We start from the raw sequence: 16390 nt of genomic DNA, 5'->3' as shown, positions 1-16390 counted from the left end.
TGGCAACTAAGAAAGAGCATCTGTATTAGCGTGTTGTGCTGTGGGGCATAAGTGAACCTTATAACGCAACAAAAGCAGAGCCTAGCATTGCAGGCAATGGACTGTTTTATCTGGAAAAGACACTGAAGGATAGAATAGAGAAACTAGATATTTATGATCAGTAATCAAATGAAATTTAGAACCATAGAGGAAAACATGAAATTTTTTGAGTGCGTACACAATAGCAAGGGCTTCTTTTTCTGTGTGGAAGTAGCTTTGTTGCGGCTGATTAACAGTTTTGGAAGTGTTTGCAATAGGGCATTCGGAACCGTCCACATTTTTGTGTGTGAGAACAGCCCCAGGGCAATACCAGTAGTGTCTGCGGCCAAAACGAGGTGTTGGTCTGGTTGGAAGGTAACCTAGCAATGTGCTGAGTGTAATTTGGACTTCAACAGGGTAAATGCTTGCTTGCAGGTGGGCAACCAATGAAAAGGAACACCTTCACGTAAGAGAGCATGAAGGTGCTGAACCACCATGGCCACATCAAGAAGAAATTTATGGTAGTACACAATCTTTCAGAGAAAGGCGTGCTACTCCTCGACATTGATAGAATGTAGCAAAGCTGGTGCAAGGGCATGACACCAGCACGAGAGACTTCAGAACTGTGATAGACAATTGACACCTGAAAAAATAGCAGTTTGTCTAAGTTACATATCAACCTGATGGCCTGCGGCACCGTGAACGAGGCAAGAATGTTCCACAAGTGTTAATCTGTTTAAGAACTGGAAACCACAATATCATCCAGGCAGTTAGTGCATCCCAGCACAGAGTCCATGAGTTGATCCAAAAATCATTGTAAAATAGCGAAGTTGCTAGAGAAACTGAATGGCAGGCACTGCTGTTGGTATAATCTGAAGAGGATATTCTTTTCAAAGACACATTCCAAATTACTATCCAGAAGCAGTTGCAAATAGAATTCCGACATGTCTATTTTGGAAAAATATTGGCCCCTGGAAAGCTGTGCTAGGAGTTAATCCTGGCAATGTAAGTGATAGGTATCAATAACAGAATGTGAATTTACATACTTAAAATCACCTCAGAGCTGAAAGTTTTACAATAATTACCAATGGAATAGACATTTCACTTGAGGAGACAGGTGTGACAATACCGAAGGATGTAAGTCGATCAAGTTCTGCATTGACTGGCTCCCATGAAACATTGGGATCCAGCAGGCACAAAAAAAAGGGGGGCACACCGACATTTTATGACATTAGCCTTGAAATTGGTAGCACAGCTTAAGCCATCTGGAAACAGTGAGGAATGTTCCAACCAGAACACATCCAGTTGTTAGTGTGGAATTTGATGTGATACCAGATGCATTTCACCAGAAAAAAATAATCCAAAAATTCTGACTGTGTCTAACCCAAGTAAGTTTTGAATGCTGGTACCATGTACCACCAGAAAAGTTAAAGGTCGAACAAGTGCTTTATACATTACAGGAGAAATAAACTGTCCCAGTATGGGTATATGTGGTTCGTTGTAACTCAAAAACTGACAAGGGATGGAGGACGACGAGTGATCAAATATCCACATAGGTTTGAGAATTTAGCAAAGTCACTGCCACACCCGTGTCTACTTGCATTCTCAACAGCTTGTCTATAACACGTACTTCAGTATAAAGGTAGGAGCTACCATCACTTGGGAAACACTAGTGACATCCATGTTTGTCTGGTAAATGAGATTGAGAATTGTAAACATTCAATATTCCCTTTTTTTTACATTGGTTGTGCGTTGGCCAAAGCTTTGGGCACATAACCCACTCATGTTGAACAAAGCAGTAAGGGCATGATGGGAGATGAGCACATGGCTGCTGTTGCAACACTGAGTGCTGTTGCTGTTAAACAGTGTGTCCCCCATGTGGCACAGAGACTGCGACTGCATGGCTGTGGGTGGGTTGTGATGCGATCTCCAGCCCGCCCTCGCCTGTGAGCTTAAATGGTGGTGGCCGAGGTAGAGAAGCAACAGCAACTATCACAAACCATCGAATAAACTTAAGAGTCCCAGTGAGCTTCAGTAACAAACTGGCAACTATGGCTAAGCCCGTGCAGTTCCGCTGTCTAAGCTCTGTACGACTGTTGCAACCACTTTGACAGTGGTGTAACTCAATGCAAGCACCAATAATATAAGTGCATTTGCAATGATAATAGAGAGCAGGTGACACATTTCGTCAAAAGAGAGACTGCCAGGTTCCTACAGAGCAATTAGCTGACACACAAAAGGTGATAAACACAAGGAGAAATCAATGACTGAAACAAAGCCTTGTACACATTGTGGTCAGCAACACCAAAAGCTTGTAAATGGTTGCCAAAGGCATTTTTCACATGTGTCCAAATCTTCTGCAGTATCATTTTATGGAGGAAGCAGTGGAGATTGTGTCAACAGCAACTAACCCTGGTGTGTCAATAAAGCTGCCAATTTGTTTAGTGCCACGGAAAGACCCTATTGCTGGCTGGTGAGAGCTTGCTGCTGTTCAACAAGAGATTGAAGAATTTCATCCATCAACATATTGGCCATAGCAAACTGTGAAAAGAAGCATGCTGAGTAGAATACCGCACACACGCGCGCACTGAATGATGTGATGATAAGTAGCGACACACAAATTGGAGAATAATTAAGGCACAGTCTAACAGTGAAGCATTCCATACTCTTGAAAACATTAGAGTGGCGAAGGGCATGGCGCGCCATCTTATATAAGGTGTTTGCACATGGTACAGAGCTTGCTGCACTGTCTGTGTTGCTGTGAGGCGGCCTGTTTAGACCACATATGGAAGGTCATGCTGTTGAGTTATGCACCCTCACTGTATAGGATTACAATGATTACTCCTATAGTTCACTCTCCAGTTTTTCAATACTGTTCAGTAGGGAGTAGCCATCAAGTGATATCATTCCATTCTGGTGTCATCTCTGACAAGAATTGTGGGAAGGGGAAAGATAAACATTATTTGAATACTGAGACATCGTTCAGATCTGGGTGAAAACAACAGTGGTGGAGATGCCATTCACACGAAAATTGTGAGGACATGCTGTAAGGCGTCCTATGACAGGATGGATTGTGTTCCTCTACACTGTAAATGGTACTCCACAGTTTCAGGTACAATCAGTTGGTCAAGAACCTCACACCCTGAAATGATTAAACCATTGCACACTATGCTCCAAAACATGAGAGATTCCGAATTTCAGGAATGTAAAGGTAATTCCACTGATTGCTGAGTGGAACTGTTGAAGACACAAAAAGAAGTAACTGAGACATCATATGACTCAGAGCAAAGAGATTTCTTTATGCCCCACAATGTGACAAAAAGTGAGTGATTTCTTAGGTTCCAACAGTGTTGAAATTAAAAAAAAAAAAAACTGACCCTTTTTCATGGGAAATGACATATTCCATTGTCGTTGGTTAAGGTAATTTTTCAGGGCCATCTCGCTCTGTCTCAGTACCACATTTTGTTTTTTTGTCCGTAGTTCAAGGAAATCCTTCTCCTCTGAAGTAACAAAATCTTGTGCAGTGGGCAATATCTTGATATATGAAAGAAACTTTTATGATCTCTGTACTCAAAATAGGAAAGTGCTATATGAGTTCTAGTAGCCATTGCAGTATAGTTCTGAGTAGTTTTCCATTAAGATCCTAGGGCACACGATTAACCATTGCCCTGTTTGAAGTTATGAAACAAGAGATAACCTCAACTTACCTCACACCCACATTCGGTCAGTACCATTCCACTCGTCACTCTTATTCGTTGGTTATATCAATGTGGCTATCCTATCTCCAGCCTTAGATGGCTGCACTTCTCTCTGAAAGAAAATACCTAAACATTCTCAGGAATCTGTATTTGGAAATTTCTCAAGAGAACAGTGTCCTTCACTAAAATGTTTAGATATCACTTTGTTCATTGTAGACATGAATATCTTATTATTTGCACTCACAAGTAAAATCATCGGTTGTTTTGTAACATTCCAGCTTTTTCCTGTAGTCATTATTTTACACGATGTTTACTTAAGCATGTGCTTAAAGAGGTTGGATTAATGGAATGGAATAGGAAAGAAAGAAAGAAAGAAACTTATTTTTATTTTAACATTCATCAGCCTATTTCCAACAGTTCAGTTGAGGAATATATTCCCTCATTTAGGAAGGTGCTGACATTCTTAGACTTAAGATTTGGTGAGAAGCCATGGCTACATCTAAGAGTATATACTGCAAACCACTATGAAGTGCATGGCAGAGGGTTCTTCCCATTGCAGTTTCTTTTTGTTCCATTCACATTTAGTGGTTAGAAGATTGGGTGTTTTAATGCTGCAGTGCACACCATAATTAGCCTTCTGATCTTCGTAATCCCTATGGGGTACATTCATTGAAACATTGTAAGTAGGCTTTCACTGGATGGTTGGCATCTGACTTCAAGCATTTACCTTTTCAGGTTTTTGAGCAGCTCATTAATTCTCTTCCATGGTTTGAATGAACCTGTGGCTATTTGTGCTGCACGCCCCCTGTTAATCTTATACTCACTTGAGCAAGTATTTTTTAAGCAATCTCCTTTGTAGACCTATTGCATTTTTGCAATATCTTACTATTGAACTGAAATGTACCACCTGATTTGTGTATTACTGATCCTAAGCAATCATTCCGATTTGTATGCCTACAGATTGTCCAACACAGACATTTGCACAAACGTACTTACTGCAGTTGTGGCTGATCATACCATAGACATGTCATACAACATTTTTGCATTTTGTAAAGTGCAAAATTTTGCTTTTTTTGAACATTTAAGGTAACTTGGCAATATTTGCGCGCGCGCCCACACACACACACACACACACACACACACACACACACACACGCGTCTGCAGTTTCAGAGAGCTGAAACTACAGTTTGTACTGTCTACAGTTTCTGGTTCTACTGCAGACGTGTGTGTGTGTGTGTGTGTGTGTGTGTGTGTGTGTGTGTGTGTCTACTGCTGACAAAGGCCTAAATCTCTATCAACTTAATATTCTTCGTAGTACCTTGAGAATATTAACTTAGCCAGTGGATCTTAGAGTAAATTCTATACCCATTGTTTGTGCTGAGGCAGAGAAGTTGCGTGCCATCTACTCATAGCATGTAATACCAAGTTCTTACAAATTCCAGTCATTACCAGAATTTTGTCCTTTCCTGTAATTATTAAAGTGCGCAGATGTTTGCGGTATTTTCCAGCATGACCAACATTGCTATTTTGAGTGTGAGCATAGCAGCAGTTCATTAGTTTCAACCAAACACATCAAAACACTAACACCTCCACTGGTTCTACTGTAATACGTGATATTTTGTACACAAAACTACTTCCGTGTAATGGTAGTACTGTTCAGTTTACAGAAAGTTCTTGCGCCTAAATATTCTCTATATTATGATAGTAATCAATGTGTCATTACTCGCGTATATTGTTGTCACGTTGTCCCGTGTTAGATTTTTTCTAACAATGAGATCTTGCACATTTTTTATCTCTTTATGCCAGACAGACATGTTTATACACTACTGGCCATTAAAATTGCTACACCAAGAAGAAATGCAGATGATAAACGGGTATTCATTGGACAAATATATTATACTATAACTGACATTTGATTACATTTTCACGCAGTTTGGGTGCATAGATCCTGAGAAATTAGTACCCAGAACAACCACCTCTGGCCGTAATAACGGTCTTGGTACACCTGGGCATTGAGTCAAACAGAGCTTGGATGGCGTGTACAGGTACAGCTGCCCATGCAGCTTCAACATGATACCACAGTTCATCAAGAATAGTGACTGGCGTATTTTGATGAGCCAGTTGCTCGGCCACCATTGACCAGACGTTTTCAGTTGGTGAGAGATCTGGAGAATGTGCTGGCCAGGGCAGCAGTCGAACATTTTCTTTATACAGAGAGTCCCGTACAGGACCTGCAACATGTGGACATGTGGTCATGCATTATCCTGCTGAAATGTAGGGTTTCGAAGGGATCGAATGAAGGGTAGAGCCACAGGTCGTAACACATCTGAAATGTAACGTCCACTGTTCAAAGTGCCATCAGTGCGAACAAGAGGTAACAGAGACGTGTAACCAATGGCACCGCATACTATCACGCCGGGTGATACGCCAGTATGGTGATGACAAATACATGCTTCCAATGTGCGTTCAAAAAAAAAAAAAAAAAAAAAAAAAAAAAAAAAAAAAAAAAAAAAAAAAAAAAAGATAGAGAGAGAGAGAGAAAATAAGAAAAAAAACCCTGGATTCATCCGAATAAATGACGTTTTGCCATTCGTGCACCCAGGTTCGTCGTTGAGTACACCATTGCAGGCGCTCCTGTCTGTCATGCAGCGTCAAGGGTAACCGCAGCCACGGTCTCCGAGCTGATAGTCCATGCTGCTGCAAACGTCGTCGAACTGTTCGTGCATATGGTTGTTGTCTTGCAAACGTCCCCATCTGTTAACTCGGGGATCGAGATGTTCCTGCATGATCCGTTACAGCCATGCGGATAAGATGCCTGTCATCTCAACTGCTAGTGATACGAGGCCGTTGGGATCCAGCACCGCGTTCCGTATTACACTCCTGAACCCACTGATTCCATATTCTGCTAACAGTCATTGGATCTCGACCAATGCGAGCAGCAATGTCGCGATACGATAAACCGCAATCACGATAGGCTACAATCCGACCTTTATCAAAGTCAGAAACGTGGTGGTACACATTTCTCCTCCTTACACGAGGCATCACAACAACGTTTCACCAGGCAACACCAGTCAACTGCTGTTTGTGTACGAGAAATCGGTTGGAAACTTTCCTCATGTCAGCACGTTGTTGGTGTCACCACTGGTGCCAACCTTGCGTGAATGCTCTGAAAAGCTAATCATTTGCATACCACAGCATCTTCCTCCTGTTGGTTCAATTGCACGTGTGTAGCACTTCATCTTTGTGGTGTAGCAATTTTAATGGCCAGTAGTGTACAATAAATCATTTCTTTATTATTATCAAAGCATTATAAATTAGTATAAACATGGTACACGGAACATGTAATTTGCTAAACTTAAAAATATTTCAACATGCAAAGATTTCACAAACTCTTTTGAATAGTTACACCTGTGTGAACAGCAGTTCTTAATATTTATAGCAAGTGACGAATTAAGGTCAACTACACTCCTTTGTACTCGTCAGATTCAGATATGGCTTTTTGTGACTTACCCTCCTGGCAAATAAGAACACTCGATGCTGTATGTTCTTTACAGATAGGCGTTGGAACAATGATGGCAGCGATGCTGTTTGAATCTGGTTTTCCTTTTAGGGCAGTAGTGGCATCTCGATTTTCTTCTTCTTCTTCTTCTTCTTCTTCTTCTTTAGCTGGCAGTAGTTTTCAAATGTGTACAACACCTTTTATTTTCTCCTTTAAGCAAAGTGATGTCCTCGGAGTCAACATGCATTTGATCCTGTAGGCTTTTTGTAAGCATCACAATCAATTCTGTGATGAATCTTCTCCGTGGAATTAAGTCATTTGTGTTTACCTTATATATTATCTGAGCATTTATTGCTTCGAAGTTCAGCAAGCTGAAAAACAGTGTAAGAGGCCAGCGGTTGCTTATTCTTGAAACAGAATATTCTGATTTCAAATGGTTGACAACATCTACACCTCCTTTTGTGAGATTGTAAAATACAATGACTTCAGGTTTGTTCACTTCGCTACTGCCAGCATCTACAGCATCGTTGCTGTGCATGGTTGATAACATTACAACTTTTTTTTTTTTTTTTTTTTTTAGGGGAAAGGGGGACGTATGAGCAAATAAAGTCGTTGTTGCTTGGTTTTTCTCCAAACATGAATATGCTGCTGTTTAGTTGCCTACACTTTACGTCCAGAAGTTCCGATGGAATTTCTCTTTTATTCTTCCGTAGAGTACCTACGACCATGAGTTGATGATAGGCGTACATTTTGTTAGCCCATGGTATAGATGTAAAATAATTGTCCATCGTCACGTTTCTTCCTGTTTTGTACATCAGTCGAATCCATCTAACACCACATTCTCTGCATCATTGGGTACTTGATATGGCCCAATAGGCTGTTTGCCTGCAAATACTTCCATATTTAGCGTATAAAATGTTCTGGCATCACAGAGTGTGTATACCTTGATGTCATATTTTGCAGGCTTGTTTACTATATACTGCCTGAATTTGCAATGTCAACGGAATGGTTCTAACATCTCATCTATCATTGCCAATGCATCAGCACTATGGCTCTTCTTGCAAACATCCACAAATTTGCCAAATATTTCTCTAATAGGTGCCAGATTATCTGTTTCCTTTCTCTGAACTCTCGTAGATTTGTCGTCAAAACATATAGTTTGGAGAAGTGTGTGGCACCTTCATTTGCTCATCGATGCAATAAAGAAATCCAGTGCAGTCCCATCAGTGGCCCATAGTTCATCAGTATTGAGATGCTGTGCCTTTTAACTCTTCAAAATCTGTCTGAGCAATCTTAAGCACTCCATGAATAAGATGCTGCCACTCTGTAAAGTTCTTGGTTTGTCTATTCCACAATGCGACCAATTACACTATCTGGAAAAAATAATTTCCAGCGTTCCAAAATTGTTTTTGAATTTTTTGCAATGCCCTCCACACTTGGAAGCTGTTACAATATTCTGACAGGCAGTTTTTGCTGGAGGAGCATGTTGCTTCAACCATTCTGTTATTCCATCCTTACCAAGAAAGGTTTCACGATCTGTATATTGAGAAACAGCTGTAGCAGAAGTATCAGATTTGCTGTCTGTCTGATCTGTTGCAGTATTGCTCTCTTCATGCTCAGAGGGTGCGTCAGTATCTGATGACAGACCCTCTATGTAAATATCCTCGTCTAGTGGTTCATCTAGCCACATCAATATCTGTTCCTCTGACATGACTTCTTCCCTGAAAAGTTTTATATATTTTCATATCTGACAGAGAATGTCATGTACTCTGTATAAACAATTGCTTCAATTAAGTTCGTAAAACCCTATAAGAATACTTACTTTTTGTATAAAAGATGTAACGTACCACTTTCAGGAGAAAACAAACGAACACAGCCACATATTACAAGTACAAGAAACAGACTAAAAGTGAAGCAAGGCGGTATTCTACAAAAGGAGAGGTAATTATTACGTAAAGACTTCCGTGTTAGAAAAAAATCTAACACTGCGCACAACTAGCCAGCTATTGTTGAAATTTGACTGTCAAGTCACAGATAAATTGAAGCACAGGATATGAAAGAAAGCATTTATAGATCGTCAGTTCATTACCTTTGAAATGTGCTGGAATATTTAACTAAAATCATAAATGTTAGATATTTTCTAGCAACACAAGTGATCGTGGCTTAAACACGTAGCTTCTAATAATGTGGTAAATACAGAACAGCCTCTGTTTTTAATGTGAAAAATGTTTTGATATGAATATTAAAGTCTGTACCTCTGATAACTTTGCTGAGGTTCATTTTAAAGCACATCACAGTCCATAGTACAAGGTTCAAAGTGATCAACAGAACTATGGGCTGGGTACTGAAACTTAACAGATTAATGACCATATACGTCTCAAAACTGAAAGTTGATGTACATAAGTTGTAAATGCACTGGAAGATATTTAGAAATTGTAATTTCAGTAAATGAACCAGTGTATTGTATTGTATGTTGTTGCAGTAATATTTCAAGGTGTTGTAACATCATGCATAGTTAAGTGTTAGTGTGATTACAAAAGTATATCACAATTTTCTATGGAATATTTTTGTTACTAATTAAAAATGTATCAGATGAAAAGGACAGTAATGTTTCCTTATTTTTTAGTGTTATTTCTTCCTCGGAACATGCAAATAGGTAAAGGTGCACTTACAGAGTCAGTGGCTTTTTCGTTTCCACACTGCTGTTGGTTACAGTTTGCATGATGAATAATGGGAATCCAATATGAAGAACTGAGAGAGATGTAGTTTGCCAATTGGATTCTTGTTCATAATTTCTTATCATTTATCTGAGGGTAGAATTCAACCACATAGTTGGAATTTTTGGCAAAATCTAAAATAAAACATAAAATTAGGTTGCTGCAATGACAAATGCATATCTTGGGCTGTGCTACACATCTATCTATTATGACAATCTTATTTTCGTGTTGAGATTCGTTGCTTTTGGTAACTCGCAAGCAGATTGTTGCTTTCCAACCTAACCTAGGTCTTGGGTTGTTCTACAGGTCAGTCTTTCACCACAACCAGGGTTTTTGATACGTTCACTGGCTTTGTCATCTCACAACAAGATTGTCTATTTCAGTCTAATCTGGAGCTCAGGCTTTGTTACAAATTAGCTCAACAGCACACCTTGGTTTTTTCAGTCGCCAAAGAAATATAGAAATCAATAAGTGACCGGACAGTTCTTAAGGAGCAAATCAGGAAAAGTTAGTCTGGCACTCTCTGTATAAAAAAAGTCAGTTTGTATCTCCTACTGAAAGAAATAATCAGATTCATCAGTTGTGTTTGGCTATGACCACCATCAATGAATTGTGAACATCTACATGTGACACAAGAACTGCAGACATTGGAAGTGCACTTTAGCCTGTAAACATGCATATCATGTCCTTGTAGTCTTAGAAATAGAATGAAACTGTCCCTTTCTGAAAGACTGAACCACAAGACTGGAACAAATAAGTTACAATATTTCATCTCTGAGAAGCAGTATGTCAATCTTTTTTTACAATTCCTGTAATTGTACTAATCAGGAAATATACTCCCTTCATTTACATCTACATCTGCTCTGTGCAGTCTGTCTTACAGTGTCTAGCACAGGGTAATTCAGGTACACCACCACACACACACACACACACACACACACACACACACACACACACACAGAAGCAAGCACACATCATGCACACATGACTGCCAACTCCAGCATCTTGGGCCAGAATGCAACATCACATGGGATGCAAGCAGCAATCTAGAGGGGGGTGGGGAAGACGAAGGGATAGTAGTGTACAGGTGGGGAGAGAGATGAATGCTGTCTGGTGGAGTGTGCAGGGACTAGTCTCCAACAGCCGCAGTGTGATGATGTTGTGGGGCAGGGAGGTGCATGAAAAAAGAACAAAAAATGAGAGGAGCGGGGAAAGGTTGGTGGATGCATTTGCAGAGGGCTGCAAATAAACAAGGTGGGAGATGAGGGTGAGGGGGAGTGATAGAATATAGGGGGGTGGAAACTGTTGGGTGGAGGGTGTGGGGATAGTATGTTACTGTAAGTTGGGCTAGATGGCTCGGGTAGTGAAGCAACCATTGAAATCAAGTGTGTTATGTTCAGCTGCATGTTGTGCCACAGGGTAGACCTACTTTACTCTTGGCTACAGTTTGGTTGTGGCCATTTATCCTGGTGGGCAGGTGGTTGGTAGTCACACAATATAAAAAGCTGTGCAATGATTGCAGCAGAGCTGGTAAATGACATGGCTGCCTTCACAGGTGGCCCAGCCCCTGATTGGGTAGGATAAACCTGTGACAGGACTGGAATAGAAAGTGTTGGATGGGTGGATTGGGTAGGTTTTGCACCTTGGTCTTCAACAGGGATACGATCCTTGTGGCAAGGGATTGGGATTGAGAGTGGCATACGGATGGACTAGGATGATGCGGAGGTTGGGTGGGAAGTGTCTCAGGTAGGATGTCCCCATTTCAGGGTGCAATGATAGATAAGCAAAGCCCTTGCCAAAGATGTGGTTCATTTGTTCCAGTCTGGGTGGTACTGAGTGGCGAAGGGGAGACTCCTTTATGGCACGTTTTTGGGGGTGGTGGGAGAATTGAGGTTGTGAGGGAAATGGCACGGGGGTCTATTTTTGGCTAGGCCTGGGGATAGTGCCTGTATGTGCAGGCTTTGGTGAGACTCTCGGCATACTGCAGATTAACTGTCCCCAGGTAGCCAGGCTATATAGGAGGGATTTTTTGGTGTGAAAGGAATAACAGGTGTCAAAATGCAGGTACTGTTGGTGCTTGGTGGGTTTATTGTGGACAGAAGCGCTGATGGAGCCATCAGTGAGTAGGTGGTCAACATCTAGATAGGTGGTACGTTGGGTTAAGGTGGACCACATGAAGCGGTTGGGAGAGCGGTTGTTGAGGTCATGAAGGAACAAAGATAATGTGTCTTGGCTCTGGGTCCAGATCATGAAGATAGCATCAGTGAACCAGAACGGCCAGCCGGTGTGGCCGAGCAGTTCTAGGCGCTTCAGTCTGGAACCGCGCGACCACTATGGTCACAGGTTTGAATCCTGCTGCAGGCATGGATGTGTGTGATGTCCTTAGGTTAGTTAAGTTTAAGTAGTTCTAAGTTCTAGGGGACTGATGACCTCAGATGTTAAGTCACATAGTGCTCAGTCATTTGAACCAGAACGAGGGTAGGATTGGTGTTTTGGGAGGCTAGGAAGGTCTCCTCTAGATGGCCCATAAAAAGTTTGGCATAGAAGGGTGCCATGTGGGTGCTGCCAATTTGTTTATATACCTTCCCTTCAAACGAGAAGTTGCTATGGGTTAGGATAAAGTTAGTAAGGTGTAAGAGGAATTGAGGTATTGGATTTGGAGTCCAAAGGACGATGGGAGAGGTAATATTCATTAGCGGTAAGACCACGGGCATAAGGGATGTTGGTGTATAGGGAGGCGATGTCAACATTGACGAGTGGGGATCCAGGAGGTAAAGGGGTAGGCATGGTGGAGAATCAGTGAAGGAAGTGGTTGGTATCATTTACATGCTAGGCTAGAATACAGGCAGTTGGTTGGAGGTATTGCTCAATGAGTGCCAAAATTCTTTCTATGAGAGCACAATAACCAGCCACAAAGGGGCATCCAGCATTGTGGGGTCTATGGATTTTGGGGAGAATGTAGGAGAAGGGCATGTGGGGTGTCACAGGGGTGAGGAGGGAAAAGAATTCGAATGAGATGTTCTGGGAAGGGTGTAAGGTGTTAAGCAGGGATTGGTGGTTTTGTTTCTCTTCTGGAAAGAGATCACTCTGTCAAAGTTTATAGGTGGTGGAGCCAGACAATTGGCAGAGGCTTTTTGCCAGGTAGTCACCGTGATTCATGATAACAGTGGTGGAACCTATGTCTGCAGATAGAATGGTTAGGTCAGGATTTGTTTTGAAGTTATGTATGGCTGTTCTTTCTTCTACTGAAAGGTTGGTGTTGGGGAGGAGGAGGGGAGGGGGGGGGGGATTGTGGTTGGATGGTGGTACGAACTGTAAGAGGCAGGATTCAGTATTGGAATTAGGGTGGTTTTGGTTGGAGGAATTGACGGCAAACAAATCCACGGCACAGCCATGGGCACCCGCATGGGACCCTTCTATGCCAACCATTTTATGGGCCATCTAGAGGAGACCTCCATAGCCTCCTAAAACACCAAACCCCTAGTCTGGTTCAGGTTCATTGATGATATCTTCATGATCCCAACCCAGGGCCAAAACTCTATCTTTGTTCCTTCACAACCGCAACACCACCTCTCCTGTCCACTTCATATTGTCCTCCTCAATCCAGCATGCCACCTACCTAGATGTTGACCACCTCCTCTCTGATGGCTCCATCAGCACCTCTGTCCACATTAAAACCACCAAGCACCAACAGTACCTGCATTTTGACACCTGTTATTTCTTTCACACCAAAAAAATCCCTCCTATATAGTCTGGCTACCTGGGGACGGTGAATTTGCAGTATGCTGAGGGTCTCACCAAGGCCTGCACAGACAGGCACTATTCCCCAGGCCTAGTCCACAAATAGATCCCCCGTTCCATTTCCCTCACAATCCCAATCCTCCCACCACCCCCAAAAACCAGCCACAAAGGAATTTTCCCCTTCGCCACCCAGACTGGAACAACTGAACCACATCCTTTGCCAGGGCTTTGATTACCTTTCATTCATTGCACCCTGAAATGAGGGACATCCTACCTGAGATACTTCCCATCTCTCCTACAGTGGGATTATGTCACCCACGCAACTTCCACATCATCCTAGTGCATCCCCATGCTACTCCCAATCCCAACCTCTTGCCCCAAGGATCATATCCCTGTGGAAGACCCAGGTGCAAATCCTCCCCAGTCCACCCAGTACTTCCTATTCCAGCCCTGCCACATATTCATCCTACCACGTCGGGGGTTGGGCCACCTATGAAAGTAGCCATGTCATTTACCAGCTCTGTTGCAGTCATTGCACAGTTTTTATATTATATGACTACCAACCAGCTATCCACCGGGATGAACGGCCACAGCCATACTGTGGGCAAGGGTAAAGTAGACCACCCTGTGGTACAACATGCAGCTGAACACAACAAACTTGATTTCAATGTTTGCTTCTCTACCCAAGCCATCTGGATCCTTCCCTCCACTACCAGCTTTTCTGAACTGTGCAGATGGGAGTTATTCTTACAACACATTCTCCACTCCCGTAATTACCCTGGCTTCAACCTACTGTGAGATACTGTCCTCACATCCTCCACCCAACTGTTTCCACCCTGTATGTCCTATCATCTCCTCCCCATTCTTGTCTCCCACCCTGTTTATTTGTAGCCCTCTGCCACTGCATCCAACTGTCTTTACCTGTTTCTCTCGTGTTTTGTTCCTTTTTCCCTCACCTCCCTACCCCACAACCTCCTGACACTGCAGCTGTTGGATTCTGGTCCCTGCACACTCCACCAGACAGCATTCGTCTCTCCCCACACACATACACTACTATCCCTTCCCCTTCCCCAACCCCTTCAGAGTGCTGCTTGCATCCAATGTGATGTTGCATTCCGGCCCGAGATGCCGGACTTAGTGATTTTGTGTGTGTGTGTGTGTGTGTGTGTGTGTGTGTGTGTGTGTGTGTGTGTGTGTGTGTGTGTGTTTACAGGCAAAAAAACTGTGGTGGAAAGCTACGTTTGAGTGTCTTGTAAATGTGCCTGCCTGCAACTTTGACGTGTCTTCTTTATGGTAAGTAGCAATCTATCTTTTCCTACAGTCCATTGCTTGAGCTCACATTCTCTGATTTTTATCATTATGGTTATTTCACGAAGGTGCATTTTGAAGGAAATGGTATGATACACGATTCTTCTCGAGTCATACTCATTCAGAATTTTAACAGCAAGTATAATGGAAAACACCTGTCTTGAGCTGTCTATCACTGGAGTTGGTTGATGATCTCTTGCGACCATGAAAGATTTCCATGACAAAATGTCTTCTTTGGATTCTCTCTATCAATCCTAATTGATAAGGGTCCCAGTTTTGTGAACAGTGTTCAAGAATCAGCCGAACAAAGGTTTTGTGAGCTACCTTTAATGTGATTGAATTACATTTTATTAAATTCTTTCATCTGCTTTCCCTACAACTGCTTTTATGTGGTGCCTTAAGACTCTGCAGATGCGTACTCAGAGATATTTTACAGTTGTTACAATTTCTGATGATGTTACATTAGCATTAATTCATTTCAAAGTACTTTGCCAAATCCTTACTGTATGGATGCATTTGTCTTTGTAGGTGTTCTGAGTATTATTATACTATGTAGGTAGGGGTAATGAATCCATTATTATTATACTGATTCCATGTTCAGTACATTGATGTTTATGACGAGCAAAATTTTTATCTAAGAAGCAAAAGACAGTTCCAGTTGCAACTATGTACCATTCAGCACAGAAGGTTTCAACATTATGCCCTTATAAAGTGCTACATTTGACCCCCTGAACATAACCAGTAGCAAATAGTCTTACTGGACTGCATATAATAAGTGTTGCAGCTGGTCTGTATGACATTCAGCTGGTGAGGCTGATTGCTCAGTTATGTTCTGGCAATGAGGCCTAGCACTTGATATTGGCATATTGCGAAGACTGGCTTCGGTACACTGTAAAGCCTTGAGACCAGAGCTGTCTTACTTTTCTTGTATTGATACAGTTGGTGTTTATGCTTGTGCTGTTCTCAGTAGACAGATTTATAAAAAGCTATCATGTGTTCCAATATTCGAACTAGTTTCCTGATTTTTCTTTGTGATCACCAAAAGAATGTTTTGGTGGGGTAAGTATGTTCTTTAGTGACTCACTTCCAGAACCACAGAGACATATTTTTATGTGATAGAAATAATGTATTTTATATTAGTTTTTACAGTGTGTGAACATCCTTACAGTCCTACAAACTAACAAATGTTAAAAATTTTATCAGATCTGTTACTTTAATGTATTTGTTGTTTCACCTGAGGTTGAGTGGAGAAAAGAAGTTAGATGGTTTCATGCCATTGTATTTCTGTTTGCTACAAAAACAGGCATAACTCCAGTTAAAAAACTGGACTGCTGAGTTTGCAGAGTCTGTGCGATAATAACTTCAGTACTAGAAAATGTGCTATGTGGTTGAGAAATTGAAAATGAGA

At 41.7% G+C, this 16390-nt stretch overlaps 1 protein-coding gene across 1 annotated transcript in view; it reads left to right on the top strand.

Moving 5' to 3' along the window:
- The window catches only part of LOC126198595 (zinc finger protein 330 homolog), a 79332-nt gene that overhangs the window by 41053 nt on the left and 21889 nt on the right, over positions 1 to 16390 (top strand). The gene's annotated exons all lie outside the window — the stretch shown is intronic.

The sequence above is a fragment of the Schistocerca nitens genome, chromosome 8 (genome assembly GCF_023898315.1).
Source record: "Schistocerca nitens isolate TAMUIC-IGC-003100 chromosome 8, iqSchNite1.1, whole genome shotgun sequence".
Classification (NCBI taxonomy): Eukaryota; Metazoa; Arthropoda; class Insecta; order Orthoptera; family Acrididae; genus Schistocerca; species Schistocerca nitens.
Note: the sequence above shows the minus strand (reverse complement) of the source record. Positions and strands in the feature narration are given on the sequence as shown.